General features: G+C 44.6%; 1 protein-coding gene across 1 annotated transcript in view; it reads left to right on the top strand.

Moving 5' to 3' along the window:
• The first annotated feature begins 1,531 nt into the window (after positions 1-1,531).
• Positions 1,532-26,906, top strand: part of MPPED1 (metallophosphoesterase domain containing 1) — a 64,642-nt gene continuing 39,267 nt past the window's right edge. The window contains exon 1 of the mRNA XM_063445049.1: positions 1,532-1,662. The gene's annotated coding sequence lies outside the window, so the exon portion shown is untranslated. The remainder of the gene's footprint in view (positions 1,663-26,906) is intronic.

A 26,906-nucleotide genomic window follows, 5' to 3' on the forward strand; every position in this document is an offset into this window, starting at 1 on the left:
TCAGCCAGCTGCCCCCAATAGACTGGTTCCTGTATCAGCCAACTGCCCCCAATAGACTGGTTCCTGTATCAGCCAACTGCCCCCAATAGATTGGTTACTGTATCATCCAGCTGCCCCCAATAGACTGGTTCCTGTATCAGCCAACTGCCCCCAATAGACTGGTTCCTGTATCAGCCAACTGCCCCCAATAGATTGGTTACTGTATCATCCAGCTGCCCCCAATAGACTGGTTCCTGTATCAGCCAACTGCCCCCAATAGATTGGTTACTGTATCAGCCAGCTGCCCCCAATAGATTGGTTACTGTATCAGCCAGCTGCCCCCAATAGACTGGTTCCTGTATCAGCCAACTGCCCCCAATAGACTGGTTCCTGTATCAGCCAACTGCCCCCAATAGATTGGTTACTGTATCATCCAGCTGCCCCCAATAGACTGGTTCCTGTATCAGCCAACTGCCCCCAATAGATTGGTTACTGTATCAGCCAGCTGCCCCCAATAGATTGGTTACTGTATCAGCCAGCTGCCCCCAATAGACTGGTTCCTGTATCAGCCAACTGCCCCCAATAGATTGGTTACTGTATCAGCCAGCTGCCCCCAATAGACTGGTTACTGTATCAGCCAGCTGCCCCCAATAGATTGGTTACTGTGTCAGCCAACTGCCCCCAATAGACTGGTTCCTGTATCAGCCAGCTGCCCCCAATAGAGACTTATCTAATATCAGGAATGGTCTAATAAAAAAGATTTCTATAAATAAGGTTTCTCTGTATTATGTTTCAGATGATGAATGGGTCACTAGGTTCTTATTGAATAATGGACTAAACTAGTTCCATGTTTGTAATTTGTGTCCGTGACAGGAAGGAGCTTTATTTAATGATGGTGAGTGATTTTATAAATAACACTGAGTAACAGTCGTATTACGTTCCCATGAGTACTGCAGCCCCCTCACCCCCAGAGAGAGCTGGATGTACCCAGGAAGCCTGAATGAGTTTCCATACGTTACGCATATATTGGGAGAGATTGCACAATGGCATTGACTCAGGAGTAACCTGGCCATTAACTCCTCAGCTTCTCTCCAGTTTGTTTTAACTCTTTCAGTGACCTGTCTAGCTATGATGTCATAGTTTGTGATGTTATGCATTTCTATCCATCGTACACAGCAGTGATGAGACTTTTCTATATCGTACGTAGTGATTTCCACGTGAAAGGTGTTGGGTGTTTGTCGTGCCTCAATGAGATTGTTTTTTTTTTTTAATGACGCCAAGATTCAGTCACTTTGTGCTGGAGGGCATTTTGACTGAGAAAGGATTAAATGATTGAATATTTAATGCATTTATAAAAACACACGTAAAAGTAAGCGTCTTTCGAGCAGTCGAGATACTTGTATCCCTATGAAGTGCTGTAAAGTATCGCAGCTGCGTCTAATTGCAACGCCTCCGCTATGTCTTGCGTATAAAACCCCTTGTTTAATATTACAGGGGAGCGTCAGGAAAGCTGTGCCAATCATTACACGCAAACCCCCACCCCCGTGTTCTGAGATCCAACTCGCTCTGTCATAGCTCAGTGCTGTCAGAAGCCTCCCCAGCCACAGGACTCGCAGGCTTCCCTCTTCCTCCCTCTCTCTCGCTCCTCCGTTGGACAGGACAAATGTGATCGTCTGTTTACAGGTCAGTGTGGTGGGAATGGGCCGGCGCATGTCCCTCTTATTGCGTCACTAGTTTTATTGTTCTTTGATCTGTGTCTGAGGGGGGGGTGGGAAGAGCTCCGAGCAGCGTGTGACAATAAAGCGTGTCCTGGCAGCAATTTCTATTCAGAGATCACCCATCGTACATTTGTATCACATGAAATAATTTGTTTATGTGGAGTCAGGGGTGGGCACGAGACACAGCCGTGCATTCCAATAGTCAGGTCCTTGGAGTGAAACGTGTTTAGATACCAAGCGCTGGTCCTTCTTCCCAGAGCATCGTTCCATTTCCCCAGGCAGGCTCTGGGAAACTTTTGCGGATTGGGGGTAACTTTTCTTTAATATTTATTTTATGTTTCACTAAATTCCAAGTACGGATCTGAAATGGAAATGGCAACATTTAGGCACAAATCGATCGTTTGGAAAAATCCTCCAGCGTGCCTATTATTATTATTATTATTATTTTATTATTTATATAGTGCCAGCAGATTCCGTAGCGCTGTACAATCACACAGCTTTGGGTATTTCATCCTTAATGTCACAATTCTGCTTTGAATTCACTACGATTCAATATTTAGTGAATACGTCACAAAATGTCCAAATACTCGGTAAAGTTAACCCTTTAGTGTGAGCTGCAATGCAAAGAAGAGATACGTATTGCAATAACTTCCTTAACCCCTTCACAGGAGCGCTTCAAACTGGGGGGGTTTGCCTTCTTTTGGATCAACAGCAAAAACAGATCTAAGGAATACTGAACTTGATGGACACATGTCTCTTTTCAGCCTATGTAACTCTGAGAGTCCTAGTCAGTCATGAAGAGGTTAAACAGCGCACCTGTCTTTTATTTAATTATTGATTGTTTTGAGAAAAAGAAAAAAAAACCATCTCTGATTCTCTGAGCATTGTTTGAAGATACTGACATTTCCATTAATTAATTCTAACTAATAATGATTTCAAGTAGAATTCAATGCGACCTGCGTTTGAGATTATGGATGTTATTAGACAAACCAATGAGCACGATATTTAATGAGAACAAAGAGCTTTCAATACGAATACATACTTTCTCCCCCTGAGCCAAGGGTGGAGATTTACATAATTAATTAGAGAATTATTATGATTATTCATTATGTTTGCAGTGACATAGGAAGTGAGGACGTTTTGCCTGACAGATCCCGGACTGTCATGTAGGGGGTGTATTGTGGGTGCACTATAGGTTTTTGTAAATGATTAGATATATTTCTATTTCCATTCTAATTATATTCTATTTAAATATTTTGTATACAGATAGGTTTATCTCTTGACCTCAGACCCCAGTATGTCCCAATTATTCCCTCCTTTTGCGCTCCATCCAAAATTTTAACCCATGGAGTGCCTGATTGCCGCACTTCGTTCCCTGAAAATTAGGGAATTAAACTTATCTCACAGCAAATACCTCGCTGGTCCCAATCTGCAGCAATGGATTCTAGGGATTTCAGCCGAGCCGGGTTTTGGGCTGTCGTGTTACAGATACAGTTTGGTACTGTGAGATGGAGTGATATCACTTTGGTTTTACACAATATTTACTAAAAAAAAAAATGGATTTAATGTAAATCTGAGCTCTCTAACTGTCCCAGAGTGATAGCTTGGATTGCTTTAACTGTTTGCAGGTAACATAAACGATATCTACTAAAACCACAATATCCCACAAAATATGTGTCTGGATAACTGGTAACAAGAATTGTAACAAAAATGTCCCTCGGATAGAGAATAAAGGGATGAAATGTTTAAATATATAATAACGAGGCAAGCGGTGACGGGAGCGGAGGATAAAGAGAGCGCGTTAAATGAGCGCGGTCCTTCCAAGCACAGTCTGCGTTTCATTACTCCATTATCTGCGTCTAAACACTCGCTCTTCCCACTCGCCGATCCTTCCCACTGGCCGATCCTTCCCGCAGGCTGCAACCTGGGAAACCATAAGCACTGAATGGGAGTGAATTGAAGAGTGATTGAAAAGATTTAGGCCACAATTGGTGATTATTTAACTCTGCTGTGTCTGAGCTTGTTAGGTGTTGTAGACTAAAGTTTCAAGTTGCTGTTTAATGAATGCATCTCACTGTCTTCCATAACCTGGTGATCAGGTGGAATCGTAGTACATGGTCCTATTGATCCATTTGTATGAACGAGAAGACTGGGGGAGCACTCCTGATTGGGCCTGGAGGAGAGGGGGCTAGGAAACACACAAAGAGTTAATGCCCCCTAAGCCGGATGCGTGATCTCACATCACAGAGTGTCAGAGCAGCAACTACAGCCTCAGAGTGGATGGATAGATTCTTAGTGTGAATGGGCAGAGTCTCGGTGTGAATGGTTAGATTCTCAGAGTGAATGGATAGATTCTCAGAGTGAATGGATAGATTCTCAGAGTGAATGGATAGATTCTCAGAGTGAATGGATAGATTCTCAGAGTGAATGGATAGATTCTCAGAGTGAATGGGCAGATTCTCAGGGTGAATGGGTAGATATTTGATGCACATGGAGTATTATAACTGCAGCTATAAGGTTATGGTGTGAGGAGGTCCCCTGTCTCCCTGCACACAGTGTATTATAACTGCAGCTATAAGGTTATGGTGTAAGGAGGTCCCCTGTCTCCTCGCACACAGTGTATTATAACTGCAGCTATAAGGTTATGGTGTAAGAAAGCCCCCTGTCTCCCCGCACACAGTGTATTATAACTGCAGCTATAAGGTTATGGTGTAAGGAGGTCCCCTGTCTCCCTGCACACAGTGTATTATAACTGCAGCTATAAGGTTATGGTGTAAGGAGGACCCCTGTCTCCCCGCACACAGTGTGTTATAACTGCAGCTATAAGGTTATGGTGTAAGGAGGTCCCCTGTCTCCCCGCACACAGTGTGTTATAACTGCAGCTATAAGGTTATGGTGTAAGGAGGTCCCCTGTCTCCCCGCACACGGTGTATTATAACTGCAGCTATAAGGTTATGGTGTAATGAGGTCCCCTGTGTCCCCGCACACAGTGTGTTATAACTGCAGCTATAAGGTTATGGTGTAAGGAGATCCCCTGTCTTCCTGCACACAGTGTATTATAACTGCAGCTATAAGGTTATGGTGTAAGGAGGTCCCCTGTCTCCCCGCACACAGTGTATTATAACTGCAGCTATAAGGTTATGGTGTAAGAAGGTCCCCTGTCTCCCCGCACACAGTGTATTATAACTGCAGCTATAAGGTTATGGTATAAGGAGGTCCCCTGTCTCCCCGCACACAGTGTATTATAACTGCAGCTATAAGGTTATGGTATAAGGAGGTCCCCTGTCTCCCCGCACACAGTGTATTATAACTGCAGCTATAAGGTTATGGTGTAAAGAGGTTCCCTGTCTCCCCGCACACAGTGTATTATAACTGCAGCTATAAGGTTATGGTGTAAGGAGGACCCCTGTCTCCCCGCACACAGTGTGTTATAACTGCAGCTATAAGGTTATGGTGTAAGGAGGTCCCCTGTCTCCCCGCACACAGTGTGTTATAACTGCAGCTATAAGGTTATGGTGTAAGGAGGTCCCCTGTCTCCCCGCACACAGTGTATTATAACTGCAGCTATAAGGTTATGGTGTAAGGAGGTCCCCTGTCTCCTCGCACACAGTGTATTATAACTGCAGCTATAAGGTTATGGTGTAAGGAGGTCCCCTGTCTCCTCGCACACAGTGTATTATAACTGCAGCTATAAGGTTATGGTGTAAGGAGGTCCCCTGTCTCCCTGCACACAGTGTATTATAACTGCAGCTATAAGGTTATGGTGTAAGGAGGTCCCCTGTCTCCCCGCACACGGTGTATTATAACTGCAGCTATAAGGTTATGGTGTAAGGAGGTTCCCTGTCTCCCTGCACACAGTGTATTATAACTGCAGCTATAAGGTTATGGTGTAAGGAGGCCCCCTGTCTCCCCGCACACAGTGTATTATAACTGCAACTATAAGGTTATGGTGTAAGGAGGTCCCCTGTCTCCCCGCACACAATGTATTATAACTGCAGCTATCCGGTTATGGTGTAAGGAGGTCCCCTGTCTCCCTGCACACAGTGTATTATAACTGCAGCTATAAGGTTATGGTGTAAGGAGGCCCCCTGTCTCCCCGCACACAGTGTATTATAACTGCAGCTATAAGGTTATGGTGTAAGGAGGTCCCCTGTCTCCTCGCACACAGTGTATTATAACTGCAGCTATAAGGTTATGGTGTAAGGAGGTCCCCTGTCTCCCTGCACACAGTGTATTATAACTGCAGCTATAAGGTTATGGTGTAAGGAGGTCCCCTGTCTCCCCGCACACAGTGTATTATAACTGCAGCTATAAGGTTATGGTGTAAGAAAGCCCCCTGTCTCCCCGCACACAGTGTATTATAACTGCAGCTATAAGGTTATGGTGTAAGAAAGCCCTCTGTCTCCCTGCACACAGTGTGTTATAACTGCAGCTATAAGGTTATGGTGTAAGAAAGCCCTCTGTCTCCCCGCACACAGTGTATTATAACTGCAGCTATAAGGTTATGATGTAAGGAGGTCCCCTGTCTCCCCACACACAGTGTATTATAACTGCAGCTATAAGGTTATGGTGTAAGGAGGTCCCCTGTCTCCCCGCACACAGTGTATTATAACTGCAGCTATAAGGTTATGGTGTAAGGAGCTCCCCTGTCCCCCCCTGCACACAGTGTATTATAACTGCAGCTATAAGGTTATGGAGTAAGGAGGTCCCCTGTCTCCCCGCACACAGTGTATTATAACTGCAGCTATAAGGTTATGGTGTAAGGAGGTCCCCTGTCTCCCCACACACAGTGTATTATAACTGCCGCTATAAGGTTATGGTGTAAGGAAGTCCCCTGTCTCCCCGCACACAGTGTATTATAACTGCAGCTATAAGGTTATGGTGTAAGGAGGTCCCCTGTCTCCCCGCACACAGTGTATTATAACTGCAGCTATAAGGTTATGGTGTAAGGAAGTCCCCTGTCTCCCCGCACACAGTGTATTATAACAGCAGCTATAAGGTTATGGTGTAAGGAGGTCCCCTGTCTCCCCGCACACAGTGTATTATAACTGCAGCTATAAGGTTATGGTGTAAGGAGGTCCCCTGTCCCCCCCGCACACAGTGTATTATAACTGCATCTATAAGGTTATGATGTAAGAAAGTCCCCTGTCTCCCTGCAGGTGACAGTAGATTGGCGATGGCTACAGCTGATGGGAGTGGGCTCCCACTGGTCTAGGCTCAGTCTTCCCTCCATCTCTCTGTGCGCTGAGAGAAAGTGACATGTAATCATGTCTTCTTGGCGCAGTGGCCACGCAAGGGAATGGCAAGTTGTCAGGGACCCAGGTACAGCCTCCATTACATGCCTGGGGACCCGATTTTGTCAGGAGCCCAAAACATGGGACTATCCCAGCAAACCGGGACTCTTGGCAGCTATGGATAAACTGTGATTTGTGACAATAGTAATTTGCCTGTAGTGTCAGTTATATCATTGTCTGAAATTAGGGATGGTGAAGCTCTCATTCAGCAGTAATAAAATCCAAGACTTAATATTCCACCAGTTTGAGTGTCAACATAATTAATTTTAATGCGGATTAATAAATCCTGCTGCAGGAGGCGAGTGCTTTGCGGGGCTGGGAAGCAGTGGATGTTCCCATAGAATTCCATTTATTCGAATTTGCGCTGCTGCATTGTGGAAAAGCAAACAAGTTCCTGATGTGTAAAAAAAAGTAATTGCTAGAATTTCTTATACAGAAGAGTATGAGGCTATTTCTTATAAACTCTCCGATCACATAGATCGCTTCTACAAAATATGGGATTATTGGAAAATCTAGCTTTTTAAGTTGCAAGAATACATTTTAAGTAAGATCCCCCATGTCTCCTTGCTCCCCCACCCCCCTAACTCACAACCCATTAAATGTGTGGTTGAATAACAACACAATTATTGAGAGATTGATGCTGGACTACGGTCACGCTTTAAAACATTTTATTTTTGGTACCATGGGGGGGTGTAGCAATAGTGTTGTGTACTGTACACATGATCATAGCTGATGTTACTGTGCCGAAGCGTTTTATTACAAGTGTATTGTGCTCAATTGAGTTTATATTGAGTTCTATAAATTTAGATTTAGAATATGCAGATTATAACAAACTTTGCAGAGAATCGTAACTCATTGTATATATAATGTTTTACATTTGTATATCTATATCTCTTTTTAGGATATATGTTATGGCGTCTTGTATATTTTTTATTATGTATCATTTATTTATTATTTATGGATTGTGGAGAAAAAAATGTTTTGTTTTTTTTCTTCAATAAAAAATAAGATTTTGAAAAAAAAAATCTATTTATTCATCTACGAATGGGAGAGTGTAATTCCAACCTCGATGTGCAAAATAAATAAATGTACAGCAGACACAAAACCACTACATTGCTTTTGGTAAATCCTGTAGATGTGATCTGAAAATGTAAAACATTGAGAGAAATGGCAATGTTTACATTTGTCTACAAACACGCCTCTAGTGTTGGACAGACAGACCAATCGGCAGCCACTAGAGGCACTTCCTCATTAAACACAAAAATCAAAAAAAAAATTTAAATTAAGTTTTGGTGTATAGATCATGCCCCTGCAGTTTAACTGCTAAATTATCTGCCAATTAGGCATTAATTCACTTTGTTTATTTAACTCTAGCCACACCTCCCCTGGCTATCAATCACACGGTCTCTGTACACTCTTCCTGTAAAGAAAGATCTAATGTTTAGAGTTAAATAATTTTCACAGTTTTGGATTCAAACCAGGAGCTTGCTGCTTTCAGCCTCTACCACTGCCTCTTCTCTGTCTGAGTTGAATACAGCAGTGCAGAGCTTAGCTCATTGGCTGAGAATGATCAGCTGACACTGAGCTCAGAAGTAGTGGAGGCGGGGAGCAGTGTCTGGCAGGCACAGGTAAGAAGTCAAATTGTCCTGGCGAACGATCTCTGTCCAGTCAAATAGTTCTCACTGAGAAGCAATGCACAGCAATCAGTGATCTCCATCAATTAGCTGCTTGTAATAGAGAAATATTGAATTCAATGTATCTAGATAGGAGTCATTTACAATGTGCTGTAGTGGTTATGGTGCTTGGGATGGGGATTGGGCTAAATCTATACAACAAAAAAGAACAAACTTGGGTTTAAAAACAAATCTAAGTGTTCACTTTCCTGATGCACAATTTAGCCGACATTCTGGTTCCTACAGTGTTTTTTTTTATTAATGGAAAGATTTTGCAAACTAAGAGCAGAGTTTATGTGGTCGCTGTCAGTTTAGAACAATGACTGACAGGGAGCTAAGATGGAGGCGGCTCTCTCTATACTGACTGCCAGGTGTAAAGGGCGGAGCTTATAACAATGATTGACAGGTAGCTAAGATGGAGGTGGCTCTCTCTATACTGACTGCCAGGTGTAAAGGGCGGAGCTTATAACAATGATTGACAGGTAGCTAAGATGGAGGTGGCTCTCTCTATGCTAACTGCCAGGTGTAAAGGGCGGAGCTTCTAACAATGACTGACAGGGAGCTAAGATGGAGGCGGCTCTCTCTATACTGACTGCCAGGTGTAAAGGGCGGAGCTTATAACAATAACTGACAGGGAGCTAAGATGGAGGTGGCTCTCTCTATACTGACTGCCAGGTGTAAAGGGTGGAGCTTATAACAATGATTGACAGGGAGCTAAGATGGAGGTGGCTCTCTCTATACTGACTGCCAGGTGTAAAGGGCGGAGCTTATAACAATGATTGACAGGGAGCTAAGATGGAGGTGGCTCTCTCTATACTGACTGCCAGGTGTAAAGGGCGGAGCTTATAACAATGATTGACAGGGAGCTAAGATGGAGGAGGCTCTCTCTATACGGACTGCCAGGTGTAAAGGGCGGAGCTTATAACAATGACTGACAGGGAGCTAAGATGGAGGCGGCTCTCTCTATACTGACTGCCAGGTGTAAAGGGCGGAGCTTATAACAATGATTGACAGGGAGCTAAGATGGAGGTGGCTCTCTCTATACTGACTGCCAGGTGTAAAGGGCGGAGCTTATAACAATGATTGACAGGGAGCTAAGATGGAGGCGGCTCTCTCTATAATGACTGCCAGGTGTAAAGGGCGGAGCTTATAACAATGATTGACAGGGAGCTAAGATGGAAGTGGCTCTCTCTATACTGACTGCCAGGTGTAAAGGGCGGAGCTTATAACAATGATTGACAGGGAGCTAAGATGGAGGTGGCTCTCTCTATACTGACTGCCAGGTGTAAAGGGCGGAGCTTATAACAATGACTGACAGGGAGCTAAGATGGAGGTGGCTCTCTCTATACTGACTGCCAGGTGTAAAGGGCGGGGCTTATAACAATGATTGACAGGGAGCTAAGATGGAGGCGGCTCTCTCTATACTGACTGCCAGGTGTAAAGGGCGGAGCTTATAACAATGATTGACAGGGAGCTAAGATGGAGGTGGCTCTCTCTATACTGACTGCCAGGTGTAATGGGTGGACCTTATAACAGTGATTGACAGGGAGCTAAGATGGAGGTGCCCAGGCGCAGAATAAAGAGATATTGAATGTTCCAATTTATTTTAGTTTTCTCACCTCACAAATACATATTATGTTAGTATAGCAAATGTATTCTTATAACAAGTGTAACAGATAATGGGAGGCAACACTGATACAGCAATGGGAAGAAGCCATATTTGATCTAAGGAGAGTCAGTTATTTACTAACGTGAGAATTCGGAGTGAAAATTTAAAGCCCGAGGAGTCAAACTGGGTGCTCAGCTGACAGAGAATGTTTGCAGTTTGGCTATTTTAACCTTAAATTTGAAATTCACTTTGAAATCTCACTTTATTTAAAATAAAAAACGTTGCGTGTATTCTAAATGCATCTAAATACGCACGCAGTCAGACGCGGTGACCTTTCCGAGCATGACAAAACACACAGTGCAAATATCCACAAATATAATGGGAAATAAACAGAGCCCTAGCTGGAAGCCGGTCATTGAATAATTAGTTCTCACAGTACAGGAAACGTATCATCCACTCGACGCACTAAATTCCTGCTTCTTACTGCTAACGTGGCGTTACATGACGAAACATGGAATTCATTGTGACGTGTCATGCTTTACAAATGTTGAGAAAATGTTAAAACATAATAGAATCAAAGCCTCTCACTCCTGCCGAATGTCAGTACATTGAGGTACAATGTAATATCTTATCATTTATAAAGTTTGCAACGTGTTTATTTTTCCGGAGATGTAAATGGGGGACGTCTGGAGTGAATTTATATCGAAAGTAACGGACCCTAAATGCAGATTATGTTATAAAGATATCACGGAGCTGTTGTAGAATTGAGCCATTGTTTATAGTTTCCTTTTTATAATGTGCATTTTATTATCAGGGAGACTGCTCTGTGATGTGAGGGTGTAACATCCCGTCCTGTTCAAGTTTTATAAATAAACTTTACTACACAATTATTTAGATAACTTGGAACTGCAGACCGGTTCCATAATACTAATATACCACGAATCCTTCCAATATCCCAAATGGACAACAAGGAACACTTTCATTTTAGGAGGGTGGTAAGGGGTGTGGCTGTTCTGAGTGAGTGGGGGGTTCTTAGAGATTTTAGGTGACTTTCGAATAACAATTTATACACTAAGATGTAATTTATACCATAAACAATGTATCTTATTTACACAGACTGATTTCTAAACACATTTATTGTAGTTTAAAGACACATTACTGGGAGTATTATTGCTGTGGAGCACTGTTATACACTCAGACCCATTACTGGGAGTATTATTGCTGTGGAGCTCTGTTATACATTCAGACACATTACTGGGAGTATTATTGCTGTGGAGCTCTGTTATACACTCAGACACATTACTGGGAGTGTTATTGCTGTGCAGCTCTGTTATACACTCAGACACATTACTGGGAGTATTATTGCTGTGCAGCTCTGTTATACACTCAGACACATTACTGGGAGTATTATTGCTGTGGAGCTCTGTTATACACTCAGACACATTACTGGGAGTATTATTGCTGTGGAGCTCTGTTATACGCTCAGACACATTACTGGGAGTATTATTACTGTGGAGCTATGTTATACACTCACACACATTACTGGGGGTATTATTACTGTGGAGCTCTGTTATACACTCAGACACATTACTGGGAGTATTATTGCTGTGGAGCTCTGTTATACACTCAGACACATTACTGGGAGTGTTATTGCTGTGCAGCTCTGTTATACACTCAGACACATTACTGGGAGTATTATTACTGTGGAGCTCTGTTATACACCCAGACACATTAGTGGGAGTATTATTGCTGTGGGCGTCTGTTATACACTCAGACACATTACTGGGAGTATTATTGCTGTGGGGCTCTGTTATACATTCAGACACATTACTGGGAGTATTATTGCTGTGGATCTCTGTTATACATTCAGACACGTTACTGGGAGTATTATTACTGTGGGGCTCTGTTATACACTCAGACACATTATTGGGAGTATTATTGCTGTTGAGCTCTGTTATACACTCAGACACATTACTGGGAGTATTATTGCTGTGGAGCTCTGTTATACACACAGACACATTACTGGGAGTATTATTGCTGTGGGGCTCTGTTATACACTCAGCAATTATTACTGGGAGTATTATTGCTGCGGGGCTCTGTTATACACTCAGACACATTACTGGGAGTGTTATTGCTGTGCAGCTCTGTTATACACTCAGACACATTACTGGGAGTATTATTGCTGTGGAGCTCTGTTATACAATCAGACCCATTACTGGGAGTATTATTACTGTGGAGCTCTGTTATACACTCAGACACATTACTGGGAGTATTATTGCTGTGGAGCTCTGTTACACGCTCAGACACATTACTGGGAGTATTATTACTGTGGAGCTATGTTATACACTCACACACATTACTGGGGGTATTATTACTGTGGAGCTCTGTTATACACTCAGACACATTACTGGGAGTGTTATTGCTGTGCAGCTCTGTTATACACTCAGACACATTACTGGGAGTATTATTGCTGTGGAGCTCTGTTATACACTCAGACACATTACTGGGAGTATTATTGCTGTGGGGCTCTGTTATACATTCAGACACATTACTGGGAGTATTATTGCTGTGGATCTCTGTTATACATTCAGACACGTTACTGGGAGTATTATTGCTGTGGATCTCTGTTATACATTCAGACACGTTACTGGGAGTATTATTACTGTGGGGCTCTGTTATACACTCAGACACATTACTGGGAGTATTATTGCTGTGGAGCTCTGTTATACACTCAGCAATTATTACTGGGAGTATTATTGCTGTGGGGCTCTGTTATACACTCAGCAATTATTACTAGGAGTATTATTGCTGTGGAGCTCTGTTATACACTTAGACACATTACTGGGAGTATTATTGCTGTGGAGCTCTGTTATACAGACACATTACTGGGAGTATTATTACTGTGGGGCTCTGTTATACACTCAGACACATTACTGGGAGTATTATTGCTGTGGAGCTCTGTTATACACTCAGACACATTACTGGGAGTATTATTGCTGTGGAGCTCTGTTATACACACAGACACATTACTGGGAGTATTATTGCTGTGGGGCTCTGTTATACACTCAGCAATTATTACTGGGAGTATTATTGCTGCGGGGCTCTGTTATACACTCAGACACATTACTGGGAGTATTATTGCTGTGGAGCTCTGTTATACAGACACATTACTGGGAGTATTATTACTGTGGAGCTCTGTTATACACTCAGACACATTACTGGCAGTATTATTGCTGTGGAGCTCTGTTATACACTCAGACACATTACTGGGAGTATTATTGCTGTGGGGCTCTGTTATACACTCAGACACATTACTGGGAGTATTATTACTGTGGAGCTCTGTTATACACTCAGACACATTACTGGGAGTATTATTGCTGCGGGGCTCTGTTATACACTCAGACGCATTACTGGGAGTATTATTGCTGTGGAGCTCTGTTATACACTCAGACACATTACTGGGAGTATTATTGCTGTGGAGCTCTGTTATACACTCAGACACATTACTGGGAGTATTATTGCTGTGGAGCTCTGTTATACACACAGACACATTACTGGGAGTATTATTGCTGTGGGGCTCTGTTATACACTCAGATACATTACTGGGAGTATTATTGCTGTGGGGCTCTGTTATACACTCAGATACATTACTGGGAGTATTATTGCTGTGTAGTTCTGTGATACACTCAGACGCATTACTGGGAGTATTATTGCTGTGGAGCTCTGTTATACACTCAGACACATTACTGGGAGTATTATTACTGTGGAGCTCTGTTATACACTCACACACATTACTGGGAGTATTATTACTGTGGAGCTCTGTTATACACTCAGACACATTACTGGGAGTATTCTTGCTGTGGAGCTCTGTTATACACTCAGACACATTACTGGGAGTATTATTGCTGTGGAGCTCTGTTATACACTCACACACATTACTGGGAGTATTATTGCTGTGGGGCTCTGTTATACACTCAGACACATTACTGGGAGTATTATTGCTGTGGGGCTCTGTTATACACTCAGTTACATTACTGGGAGTATTATTGCTGTGGGGCTCTGTTATACACTCACACACATTACTGGGAGTATTATTACTGCTGTGTAGCTCTGTTATACACTCAGACAGATTACTTGGAGTATTATTGCTGTGGAGCTCTGTGATACACTCAGTTACATTACTGGGAGTATTATTGCTGTGGGGCTCTGTTATACACTCAGACACATTACTGGGAGTATTATTGCTGTGGGGCTCTGTTATACACTCAGACACATTACTGGGAGTATTATTGCTGTGGGGCTCTGTTATACACTCAGACACATTACTGGGAGTATTATTGCTGTGGGGCTCTGTTATACACTCAGACACATTACTGGGAGTATTATTGCTGTGGAGCTCTGTTATACATTCAGACACATTACTGGGAGTATTATTGCTGTGGGGCTCTGTTATACACTCAGACACATTACTGGGAGTATTATTGCTGTGGGGCTCTGTTATACACTCAGACACATTACTGGGAGTATTATTGCTGTGGAGCTCTGTTATACACTCAGACACATTACTGGGAGTATTATTGCTTTGGAGCTCTGTTACACACTCAGACACATTACTGGGAATATTATTGCTGTGGAGCTCTGTTATACACTCAGACACATTACTGGGAGTATTATTACTGTGGAGCTCTGTTATACACAGACACATTACTGGGAGTATTATTGCTGTGGAGTTCTGTTATACACTCAGACACATTACTGGGAGTATTATTGCAGTGGAGCTCTGTTATACACAGACACATTACTGGGAGTATTATTGCCGTGGAGCTCTGTTACACACACAGACACATTACTGGGAGTATTATTGCTGGGGGTCTCTGTTACACAATCAGACACATTACTGGGAGTATTACTGCTGTGGAGTTCTGTTATACGCTCAGACACATTACTGGGAGTATTATTGCTGTGGAGCTCTGTTATACACTCAGACACATTACTGGGAGTATTATTACTGTGGAGTTCTGTTATACACTCAGACACATTACTGGGAGTATTATTGCTGTGGGGCTCTGTTATACACTCAGACACATTACTGGGAGTTTTATTGCTGTGGGGCTCTGTTATACACTCAGACACATTACTGGGAGTATTATTGCTGTGGGGCTCTGTTATACACTCAGACACACAAACAGTATGAAGCTCCTAGAAAAGAGGGACCAAGGGATTTGGCCCAAAATAGGGACTGTCTGTCCTAATTAGGGACGCTTGGGAGGTATGCACCTCTGAGAAGGTGTCAATGTGAGAGAGAACCTGACTGTCGGCTGTCATTGTGCCGTGACAATGTCTAACATTAATTGGATATTCCTCAGGCAGAGGAATTGTTATATTTCACATAATGTGATGTGGATCTACTCACAACGTACATTTTTTTTTCATACATTTTAAATTATTGAACAGATGTTGCGCAGTGTGGAGAGTGCGTAAAATTAACAAGTTCTTTCATTTTACTGCACATCAGTAGGCATCAATGAGTCCAGAACCTAACGAATTATTCATCGCTGACTTCTTGATCCATTTTCTATATTTAAAAATAAATGACTTCATCTAAAACCAGAAACGGATACAGAGCATCATCGTTCTATTCCCTGGGTCAGAGAACTGGCTACTTGTTGATACTGTGAAAATGTCCTTGTGTATGTATAAATACGGTGTGTGTGTGTGTGTGTGTGTGTATAAATATATGTATGTATTTGTATGTAGTGCATGTGTAGATAGGGGCTGTAGGGGCTAATTGGGGCTGTGGTTGGTGCAGGGAGTATTAGGGGCTGTAGTGGATGTAGGCGGTAAAAGGGGCTGTGGTTGGTGCAGGGGGTAACAGGGGCTGTGGTTGGTGCAGGGGGTAACAGGGGCTGTGGTTGGTGCAGGGGGTAACGGGCTGTGGTTGGTGCAGGGGGTAACAGGGGCTGTGGTTGGTGCAGGGGGTAACAGGGGCAGTGGTTAGTGCAGGGGGTAATAGGGGCTGTGGAGGGTGCTGGGGGTATTAGGGGCTGTGGTTGGTGCAGGGGGTATTAGGGGCTGTGGTTAGTGCAGGGGGTAATAGGGGCTGTGGTTAGTGCAGGGGATAATAGGGGCTGTGGAGGGTGCTGGGGGTACTAAGGGCTGTGGTTGGTGCAGGGGATAAAAGGAGCCGTGGATGGTGCAGGGGATAAAAGGAGCCGTGGATGGTGCAGGGGGTAAAAGGAGCCGTGGACGGTGCAGGGGATAAAAGGAGCCGTGGACGGTGCAGGGGATAAAAGGAGCCGTGGGCGGTGCAGGGGATAAAAGAAGCCGTGGACGGTGCAGGGGATAAAAGGAGCCGTGGACGGTGCAGGGGGTAAAAGGGGCCGTGGACGGTGCAGGGTGTAAAAGGGGCTGTGGTGGATGCAGGGGGTAATAGGGGCTGTGGAGGATGCAGGGGGTAATATGGGGCTGTGGTTGGTGCAGGGGGTAATAGGGGCTGTGGTTGGTGCAGGGGGTAATAGGGGCTGTGGTTGGTGCAGGGTGTAATAGGGGCTGTGGTTGGTGCAGGGTGTAATAGGGGCTGTGGTTGGTGCAGGGTGTAATAGGGGCTGTGGTTGGTGCAGGGGGTAATAGGGGCTGTGGTTGGTGCAGGGGGTAATAGGGGCTGTGGTTGGTGCAGGGGGTAATAGGGTATATAGTGGGTGCAGGGGTGACAGTATATATAAAATATATTACCTACCTGTTTTCACTGCTCTCAGATTATGTTTTGAAGTCTTGTAACACACGGTGAATGACATTATCTGTGCATCATTATCCACACGGACATTGTGCAAACAATATATCTTTAAAAAACATCACTGTGTATAAATGGTGAATAATTGTAAATCCTACCTTAGCTGAAAATGGGCGTCCACTGAGTGAGAGGGAACTCCACAGCAACTGTACGAATCGAAATCCAATCATTATATCACCCAAGAAAAAAAAGAGGGGCGATAAGATGGGAAACACTAGAAAGTGGCAAAATAGTGAAAATAGAAAAAAATCGTATTTATTAAATAAAACTACATGGCACACGAAGATGCAGTCATTGTTCATTTACTATATAAACTTATCACCCTTATAATGATGTGGAAAGACACACAGTGTCAATATCTGATATAAAATAACTAAAACGTGCTCTTTAAAGGAACACTATAGTCACCTAAATTACTTTAGCTAAATAAAGCAGTTTTAGTGTATAGATCATTCCCCTGCAATTTCACTGCTCAATTCTCTGTCATTTAGGAGTTAAATCACTTTGTTTCTGTTTATGCAGCCCTAGCCACACCTCCCCTGGCTATGATTGACAGAGCCTGCATGAAAAAAAAACTGGTTTCACTTTCAAACAGATGTAATTTACCTTAAATAATTGTATCTCAATCTCTAAATTGAACTTTAATCACATACAGGAGGCTCTTGCAGGGTCTAGCAACCTATTAACATGGCAGGGGATAACAAAATCTTAATTAAACAGAACTTGCAATAAAGAAAGCCTAAATAGGGCTCTCTTTACAGGAAGTGTTTATGGAAGGCTGTGCAAGTCACATGCATGGAGGTGTGACTAGGGTTCATAAACAAAGGGATTTAACTCCTAAATGGCAGAGGATTGAGCAGTGAGGCTGAGGGGCATGTTCTATACACCAAAACTGCTTCATTAAGCTAAAGTTGCTCAGGTGACTATAGTGTCCCTTTAAACTGTTGTGTAGGATGACAGGACTCCTTCCAGTCCTCAGAATAAAAAATATATACAAAAAAAAAATAAAACTCATAGACTAGTGTTCAAGGTTACACTCACAAAGTATATTGATTGTGGGCGTATCAAATGATTTAGAGATGGTATAAGGTCCACAACACGGAAAATGGGCGTGCAGGAGAGAATGAGAAATACATAACAAGTGTAGACTGTTAGAAACTTAATTATGCGCTTAAATAAATCACACTTACAAGTTTGAAGTGATATATAAAACATATCGTATCCACAAAGTACGATCCACAGGTTTTCGTTGTGAAGGATAAGGAGTACCGCTTCTTGATTAACAAGGCAATTTATTGGATATATATAAAATCAAAATAAAACAAATACAAATCAAAAACAGAATACAAAAGTAAATAAACAAAATACAAACTTCCTACAGTGGCCCAACCCTACGCGTTTCATCCGCTCAAAATCAGACTTCCTCATGGGTAATAATTGAAATCCAATCTCCAGTATAGTGTAATTCATCTTGTATTATCCGGCGTTGTTTTAAATGTGAGGTCGCCTATCACAGGGGCGTATTAACCGCGAGGCAAACAAGGCATTTGCCTTGGGCGGCATTTTCCAGGGGGCGGCAAAAAAAGCCGCCCCCAAATGCCCAAGGCAAATGTCTTGTTAGCCTTGCGGCTAACAGACATGCCGGCGGGCTGCTGGGCGATCGGGCGGCACTGCCTGGCTGGCGGGCGGGCGGCCGGCTGGCGAGGGAGCACTTCCCCTGAGCTGTCTGCTCAGCTCCCTCGCCAGCCGCAGAGTGAGAGTCGGAGGCGGAGCCGGAATATGACGTCATATTCCGGCTCCCAGCCTCACTCTGAGGCGCGCGAGGGAGCTGAGCAGACAGCTCAGGGGAAGTGCTCCCTCGCCAGCCGGCCGCCCGCCCGCCAGCCAGGCAGTGCCGCCCGATCGCCCAGCAGCCACTGGACCACCAGGGAAGAAGAGACACCCCCCCTCCCCAGCATTCCCAAAGGTAAGGAGGCTGGGGGTGGGGGGGTTAATTAAAAAAAAAAAACGTGTTAAAAATAAATATAAAAAAAACGTGTTAAAAATAAATATAAAAAAAATGTGTTAAAAATAAAAAAAAAGTGTTAAAAATAAATTTTAAAAAAATGTGTTAATGTGGGTGGGTGAGTGTGTGTCTGTGTCTGTTAGTGTGTGTGTCTGTGTCTGTTAGTGTGTGTGTGTGTGTGTCAGTGTGTGTGTCTGTTAGTGTGTGTGTCTGTTAGTGTGTGTGTGTGTCTGACTGTGTGTGTATGTTAGTGAGTGTGTATGTTAGTGAGTGTGTGTGTGTCTGTTAGTGTTTCTGTATGTGTCTGTTAGTGTGTGTCTGTTAGTGTTTGTGTCTGTTAGTGTTTGTGTCTGTTAGTGTTTGTGTCTGTGTCTGACTGTGTGTGTCTGACTGTGTGTGTCTGACTGTGTGTGTATGTTAGTGAGTGTGTATGTTAGTGAGTGTGTGTCTGCTAGTGAGTGAGTGTGTGTCTGTTAGTGTGTGTCTGTTAGTGAGTGTGTTTGTCTGTTACTGAGTGTGAGTGTGTCTGTTAGTGTGTGTGTGTTTCTGTTAGCTAGTGTATGCGTATCTGTCAGTGAATGTGTGTGTGTGTATTTAGTATGCGGGGCGGGGGGAAAGGTTGGGTGGGGGTGGCGCGGGGGGAGGGGGGGCGCCTGAGTTTTGTCCTGCCTAGGGCAGCACAAAACCAGGATACACCACTGGCCTATCAGCGAATGTTCCCAGCGGTAACTCGTGTTAGCAAAATGCGTTCCAGACCTTGCTCTTGTGTGCCGTCTGTTCCTGTGTGCATGTGTAAGTATGGCGTTGCGTTACATCAGTCTGGAGATCAAGGAATACGCTTGTGTTCCATTTTAAGCGCTGTTTTGATTCCTAATACCAGCTTATATAAAGTTCCAGTATTACTCGTGGATATGTGAAAAAATAAAAAAAATACATACCGTAAGTACCATGATCTTAAAAAAATAAAAGAAAAAAAGTTACCTGCGCTCTCTCCTTAATCCCTATGGATATTTAAACAAATCATCAGCTAATACATACAGTAAAAACCAAAGAAAAAAAAAAAAAAATTTCTTTGGTTTTTACTATATGTATTAGCTGATGTGTACTGTAGTCGTTGCTGCTGCCCAGGAGTGATGGGAGTGAGCGCAGTACTTCTCTTTTTGTATCTTAAAAAATAAACAAAGCTTAAAATGTAAATAAATCACCATAACAGAAAAATCACCTTAACAGAAAAAATAATACAAACATGAGGTCTGAATGATCCCTATAATATCTGCAGAGGTTACATAGTTTTAATTAAGTTTGAAATCTTAAAAATATATGCCCAAAATACATAATAATAAAATCCCCAAGGTTCTTTCAAAAAGTGTCCAAGACAAGCCTCTCATAAAAAAAAATATTGTTAAGAATAAATGTTGGAAATAGAGAATGAACAAAATGTAGCCAATCCATTCAGGAAATTACAAATACTTTTATAATAGGAATGAATCATTTAAAAAAGAAATGAATTAATTAGAAAAAAGATTAGGTCATTTAAAAAAAAAAAAAAGACATTTTAGAAAAAAGGGATTATTTTAATAAAACACACTAAGTCGAAGTCAATGTTTAAGCCTCGCGGATGCATTGTTTTCAATTTGTGTATCCGAAAACTAGTGATGTCCCGGACGGTTCGCCGGCAAATATTTCCCGGCGAACATATGCGATGTTCGGTCCGCCCCCTATTCGTCATCATTGAGTAAACTTTGACCCTGTACCTCACAGTCAGCAGACACATTCCAGCCAATCAGCAGCAGACCCTCCCTCCCAGACCCTCCCACCTCCTGGACAGCATCCATTTTAGATTAATTCGGAAGCTGCATTCATTTTTTTTTTCAATTTATTATTATTATTTTTTTTATGTTTTTTCAGTGCATATAAATGTTACAAGCAGATACTCCCTCCAGACACTCTGTATTACTGCAGATACTCCCTCCAGACACTCTCTGTTACTGCAGATACTCCCCCCAGACACTCTGTGTTACTGCAGATACTCCCTCCAGACACTCTGTGTTACTGCAGATACTCCCTCCAGACACTCTGTGTTACTGCAGATACTCCCCCCAGACACTCTGTTACTGCAGATACTCCCTCCAGACACTCTGTATTACTGCAGATACTCCCCCCAGACACTCTGTGTTACTGCAGATACTCCCTCCAGACACTCTGTATTACTGCAGATACTCCCTCCAGACACTCTGTGTTACCGCAGATACTCCCTCCAGACACTCTGTATTACTGCAGATACTCCCCCCACACACTCTGTATTACTGCAGATACTCCCCCCAGACACTCTGTGTTACTGCAGATACTCCCTCCATACACTCTGTGTTACTGCAGATACTCCCCCCAGACACTCTGTGTTACTGCAGATACTCCCCCCAGACACTCTGTGTTACTGCAGATACTCCCCCCAGACACTCTGTGTTACTGCAGATACTCCCCCCAGACACTCTGTACTACTGCAGATACTCCCTCCAGACACTCTGTTACTGCAGATACTCCCTCCAGACACTCTGTATTACTGCAGATACTCCCCCCAGACACTCTGTGTTACTGCAGATACTCCCTCCAGACACTCTGTGTTACTGCAGATACTCCCCCCAGACACTCTATGTTACTGCAGATACTCCCTACAGACACTCTGTGTTACTGCAGATACTCCCCCCAGACACCCTGTGTTACTGCAGATACTCCCCCCAGACACTGACACAGAGCAGCATAGGGGCTGTTCCCCCTACATAGGGTCCCTTGGCAGATATGGATTGACACCTGTCCTCAGGGACCCTGATACACACTGACACAGAGCAGAATAGGGACTGTTCCCCCTACATAGGGTCACTTGGCAGATATGGATTGACACCTATCCTAAGGATCCCTGATACACACTGACACAGAGCAGAATAGGGACTGTTCCTCCTACATAGGGTCACTTGGCAGATATGGATTGACACCTATCCTAAGGATCCCTGATACACACTGACACAGAGCAGAATAGGGACTGTTCCCCCTACATAGGGTCACTTGGCAGATATGGATTGACACCTATCCTAAGGATCCCTGATACACACTGACACAGAGCCGAATAGGGACTGTTCCCACTACATAGGGTCACTTGGCAGATATGGATTGACACCTATCCTAAGGATCCCTGATACACACTGACACAGAGCAGAATAGGGACTGTTCCCCCTACATAGGGTCACTTGGCAGATATGGATTGACACCTGTCCTCAAGGACCCTGATACACACTTGGGGGGACCTACTGTCCTCCCCCCTGCCCCCACCCCTGCGCGGTGGGTGGGGGCCATAAATCACAATGGGGGGGGACCTACTGTCCTCCCCCCGCCCCCACCCCTGCACGGTGGGTGGGGGCCATGAAAATAATGAGGGGGGGACCTACTGTCCTCCCCCCGGCCCCCACCCCTGTGCGGTGGGTGGGGGCCATAAAAATTATGAGGGGGGGGACCTACTGTCCTCCCCCGGCCCCAACCCCTGCGCGGTGGGTGGGGGCCATAAATCACAATGGGGAGAGGACCTACTGTCCTCCCCCCGCCCCCGCCCCTGCGTGGTGGGTGGGGGCCATAAAAATAATGAGGGGGGCCCACTGTCCGCCCCCCCTGGCCCCCACCCCTGCGCGGTTAGTGGGGGCCATAAAAATAATGAGGGGGGAGACCTACTGTCCTCCCCCCTGGCCCCCACCCCTGAGCGGTGGGTGGGGGCCCTAAAAAAACAATAAGGGGGGACCTACCTAAGTGGTGGGTGGGGGCCCTAAATAAAAATCCCCCCCCAATCAAAGGTGACTAGGGGTCCCCAAGCCCCTAGTCACCCACCCCCCCACCCCAAAAGAAGTTACTCCCTACCTACCCCCCTCACCCTACAAAATAGTGAGGGGGAATAAAATAACTAACCTGTAAAGAAAAATTCAACTTACCATTTGACGTCTTCTTTTTTCTAAAATCTTCTTTTTTCAGCCCCAAAAAAGGCCAAATAAAAAGTCATAAGAACCGACGCAATTGAAAAAAAAACGAGCGCAAAAAAAAAAAATCCATCTTCACCCATGGAGGGCTCCGCGCAGACTGAGCTCTGCAGGGCGGGGGAAGGCTTATAAAGCCTTGCCACGCCCTGCAATTAGGCTAAGAACGCTCTGATTGGCTGGTTTAAGCCAATCAGAGTGCTCTTTGTCATTTTACACAGCGAGGGAAAATTCCAAAGAACTTTCCCACGCTGTGTAAAATGACACAGAGCACTCTGGTTAGATTCCAAGCCCATCAATCACAGTGCTCTGTGTCATTTTACACAGCGTGGGAAAGTTCTTTGGAATTTTCCCACGATGTGTAAAATGACAAAGAGCACTCTGATTGGTGGGCTTGGAATCTAACCAAACAGAGTGCTCTGTGTCATTTTACACAGTGTGGGAAAGTTCTTTGGAATTTTCCCTCGCTGTGTAAAATGACAAAGAGCACTCTGATTGGCTTAAACCAGCCAATCAGAGCGTTCTTGGCCTAATTGCAGGGCGTGGCAAGGCTTTATAAGCTTTTCCCCGCTCTGCAGAGCTCAGTCTGCGCGGAGCCCTCCATGGGTGAAGATGGATTATTTTTTTTTGCGCTCGTTTTTTTTTTAGGGTGAGGGGGGTAGGTAGGGGGTAACTTCTTTTGGGGTGGGGGGGTGGGTGACTAGGGGCTTGGGGACCCCTAGTCACCTTTGATTGGGGGGGGATTTTTATTTAGGGCCCCCACCCACCACTCAGGGGTGGGGGCTGGGGGGGACAGTAGGTCCCCGCCTTATTTTTTTTTAAGGCCCCCACCCTCCGCTCAGGGGTGGGGGCCAGGGGGAGGACAGTAGGTCCCCCCTCATTATTTTTATGGCCCCCACCCACCACGCAGGGGTGGGGCTGGGGGGAGGACAATAGGTTCCCCCCTCATTATTTTCATGGCCCCCACCCACCGCGCAGGTGTGGGGGCCGGGGTGAGGATAGTAGGTCCCCCCTTCATTATTTTCATTGCCCCCACCCACCGCGCAGAGGTGGGGGCCAGGGGGGGAGGACAGTAGGTTCCCCCCTCATTATTTTTATGGCCCCCACTTACCGAGCAGGGGTGGCGGCGGGGGGAGGGCATTGCCCCCATTGTGATTTATGGCCCCCACCCACCGCGCAGGGGTGGGGGCCGGGGGGAGGACATTAGGTCCTCCCCCTCATTATTTTTATGGCCCCCACCCACCGCTCAGGGGTGGGGGCCGGGGTGGGGAGGAAAGTAGGTCCCCCCTTCATTATTTTTATGGCCCCCACCCAATGCTCACGGGTAAGGCGGGGGGAGGACAGTAGGTCCCCCCAACCCATTGTGATTCATGGCCCCCACCCACCGCGCAGGGGTGGGGGCAGGGGGAGGACAGTAGGTCCCCACCCAGTGTGTATCAGGGTCCCTGAGGACAGGTGTCAATCCATATCTGCCAAGTGACCCTATGTAGGGGGAACAGTCCCTATTCTGCTCTGTGTCAGTGTGTATCAGGGTCTCTGAGGACAGGTGTCAATCCATATCTGCCAAGTGACCCTATGTAGGGGGAACAGTCCCTATTCTGCTCTGTGTCAGTGTGTATCAGGGATCCTTAGGATAGGTGTCAATCCATATCTGCCAAGTGACCCTATGTAGGGGGAACAGTCCCTATTCTGCTCTGTGTCAGTGTGTATCAGGGTCCCTGAGGACAGGTGTCAATCCATATCTGCCAAGTGACCCTATGTAGGGGGAACAGCCCCTATTCTGCTCTGTGTCAGTGTGTATCAGGATCTCTGAGGACAGGTGTCAATACATATCTGCCAAGTGACCCTATGTAGGAGGAACAGTCCCTATTCTGCTCTGTGTCAGTGTGTATCAGGGTCCCTGACGACAGTTGTCAATCCATATCTGCCAAGTGACCCTATGTAGGGGGAACAGTCCCTATTCTGCTCTGTGTCAGTGTGTATCAGGGTCTCTGAGGACAGGTGTCAATCCATATCTGCCAAGTGACCCTATGTAGGGGGAACAGTCCCTATTCTGCTCTGTGTCAGTGTGTATCAGGGATCCTTAGGATAGGTGTCAATCCATATCTGCCAAGTGACCCTATGTAGGGGGAACAGTCCCTATTCTGCTCTGTGTCAGTGTGTATCAGGGTCTCTGAGGACAGGTGTCAATCCATATCTGCCAAGTGACCCTATGTAGGGGGAACAGTCCCTATTCTGCTCTGTGTCAGTGTGTATCAGGGATCCTTAGGATAGGTGTCAATCCATATCTGCCAAGTGACCCTATGTAGGGGGAACAGTCCCTATTCTGCTCTGTGTCAGTGTGTATCAGGGTCCCTGAGGACAGGTGTCAATCCATATCTGCCAAGTGACCCTATGTAGGGGGAACAGCCCCTATTCTGCTCTGTGTCAGTGTGTATCAGGATCTCTGAGGACAGGTGTCAATACATATCTGCCAAGTGACCCTATGTAGGAGGAACAGTCCCTATTCTGCTCTGTGTCAGTGTGTATCAGGGTCCCTGACGACAGTTGTCAATCCATATCTGCCAAGTGACCCTATGTAGGGGGAACAGTCTCTATTCTGCTCTGTGTCAGTGTGTACAGGGATCCTTAGGATAGGTGTCAATCCATATCTGCCAAGTGACCCTATGTAGGGGGAACAGTCCCTATTCTGCTCTGTGTCAGTGTGTATTAGGGTCTCTGAGGACAGATGTCAATCCATATGTCAAGGTGTCAATATGTCATATGTCAGGTGTCAATCCATATCCATTGTGATTTAGGAATGTTAGGTGATTTATGCCCTTTATGGATTAAAACCAGACTCTGCATCAACTGTGTAATTTTCCATGGGAGTTTTGCGATGGATCCCCCTCCGGCATGCCACAGTCAAGGTGTTAGTCCCCTTGAAACAACTTTTCCATCACTATTGTGGCCAGAAAGAGTCCCTGTGGGTTTTAAAATTCGCCTGCCCATTGAAGTCTATGGCGGTTCGCCAGTTCGCGAACATTTGCGGAAGTTCGCGTTCGCCGTTCGCGAACCGAAAATTTTATGTTCGCGACATCACTACTGAAAACCTTCCCTTTTTCCTAATTTCAACATTAAATCACCTCCTCTTTCGTCTAGTCGTACTTGTTCTATAGCAGGAAAGTTAATATTATTATTAAAAGATGGACACTTGTTGCAATGTACCGGAACCGAATGTGTAATGATTTTCTTACGTATGTTATTATAATGTTCCAGGCATCTTATTTTTGCTTTTCTTCCAGTCGTCCCCACATATTGTGCACCGCACCCACAAGTGATTAGCTACACAACATGTGTGAAGAAGCATGGAATATGGCTTTGGATCTTAAAGACCTCGAATGTCTGCGTACTTTTCAATTCTTTGTAAGATGTATATGAATGTCTACATGCTTTACAGTTTCCACAAGTGTGGAAACCGGTGCTGTGCGTGTCTCTGTCTATTTTGTTACGAAAGGTGCTTAGAGCCAAGATGTTCTTCAAATTATTTCACTTTTTAAAAATAGTTTTTAGGTTGTTGGGAATTTTCATTTTAAGGAAATCGTCTTCTAAAAGCAGCGACCAGTGTTTTCACATAATTCCTTGAATGTCAAAGGCTTTGGAGTTATTTTGCGTGTTGAAAGCATATTCATAATCTGAATTTTCTTTAGTGTGGTTATTATTCTGCAATAAATCTCTTCTCTTTTTTTATTTTTTATTCAAGGTTTTGTACATGTTAGTGCATACAGTGATAAAATGTTTTGTTTTCAGTAGTATATTCTGGAGTGGAAAAGTATCACATCGTTT

This window comes from Pelobates fuscus, chromosome 3, assembly GCF_036172605.1.
Source record: "Pelobates fuscus isolate aPelFus1 chromosome 3, aPelFus1.pri, whole genome shotgun sequence".
Taxonomy (NCBI): Eukaryota; Metazoa; Chordata; class Amphibia; order Anura; family Pelobatidae; genus Pelobates; species Pelobates fuscus.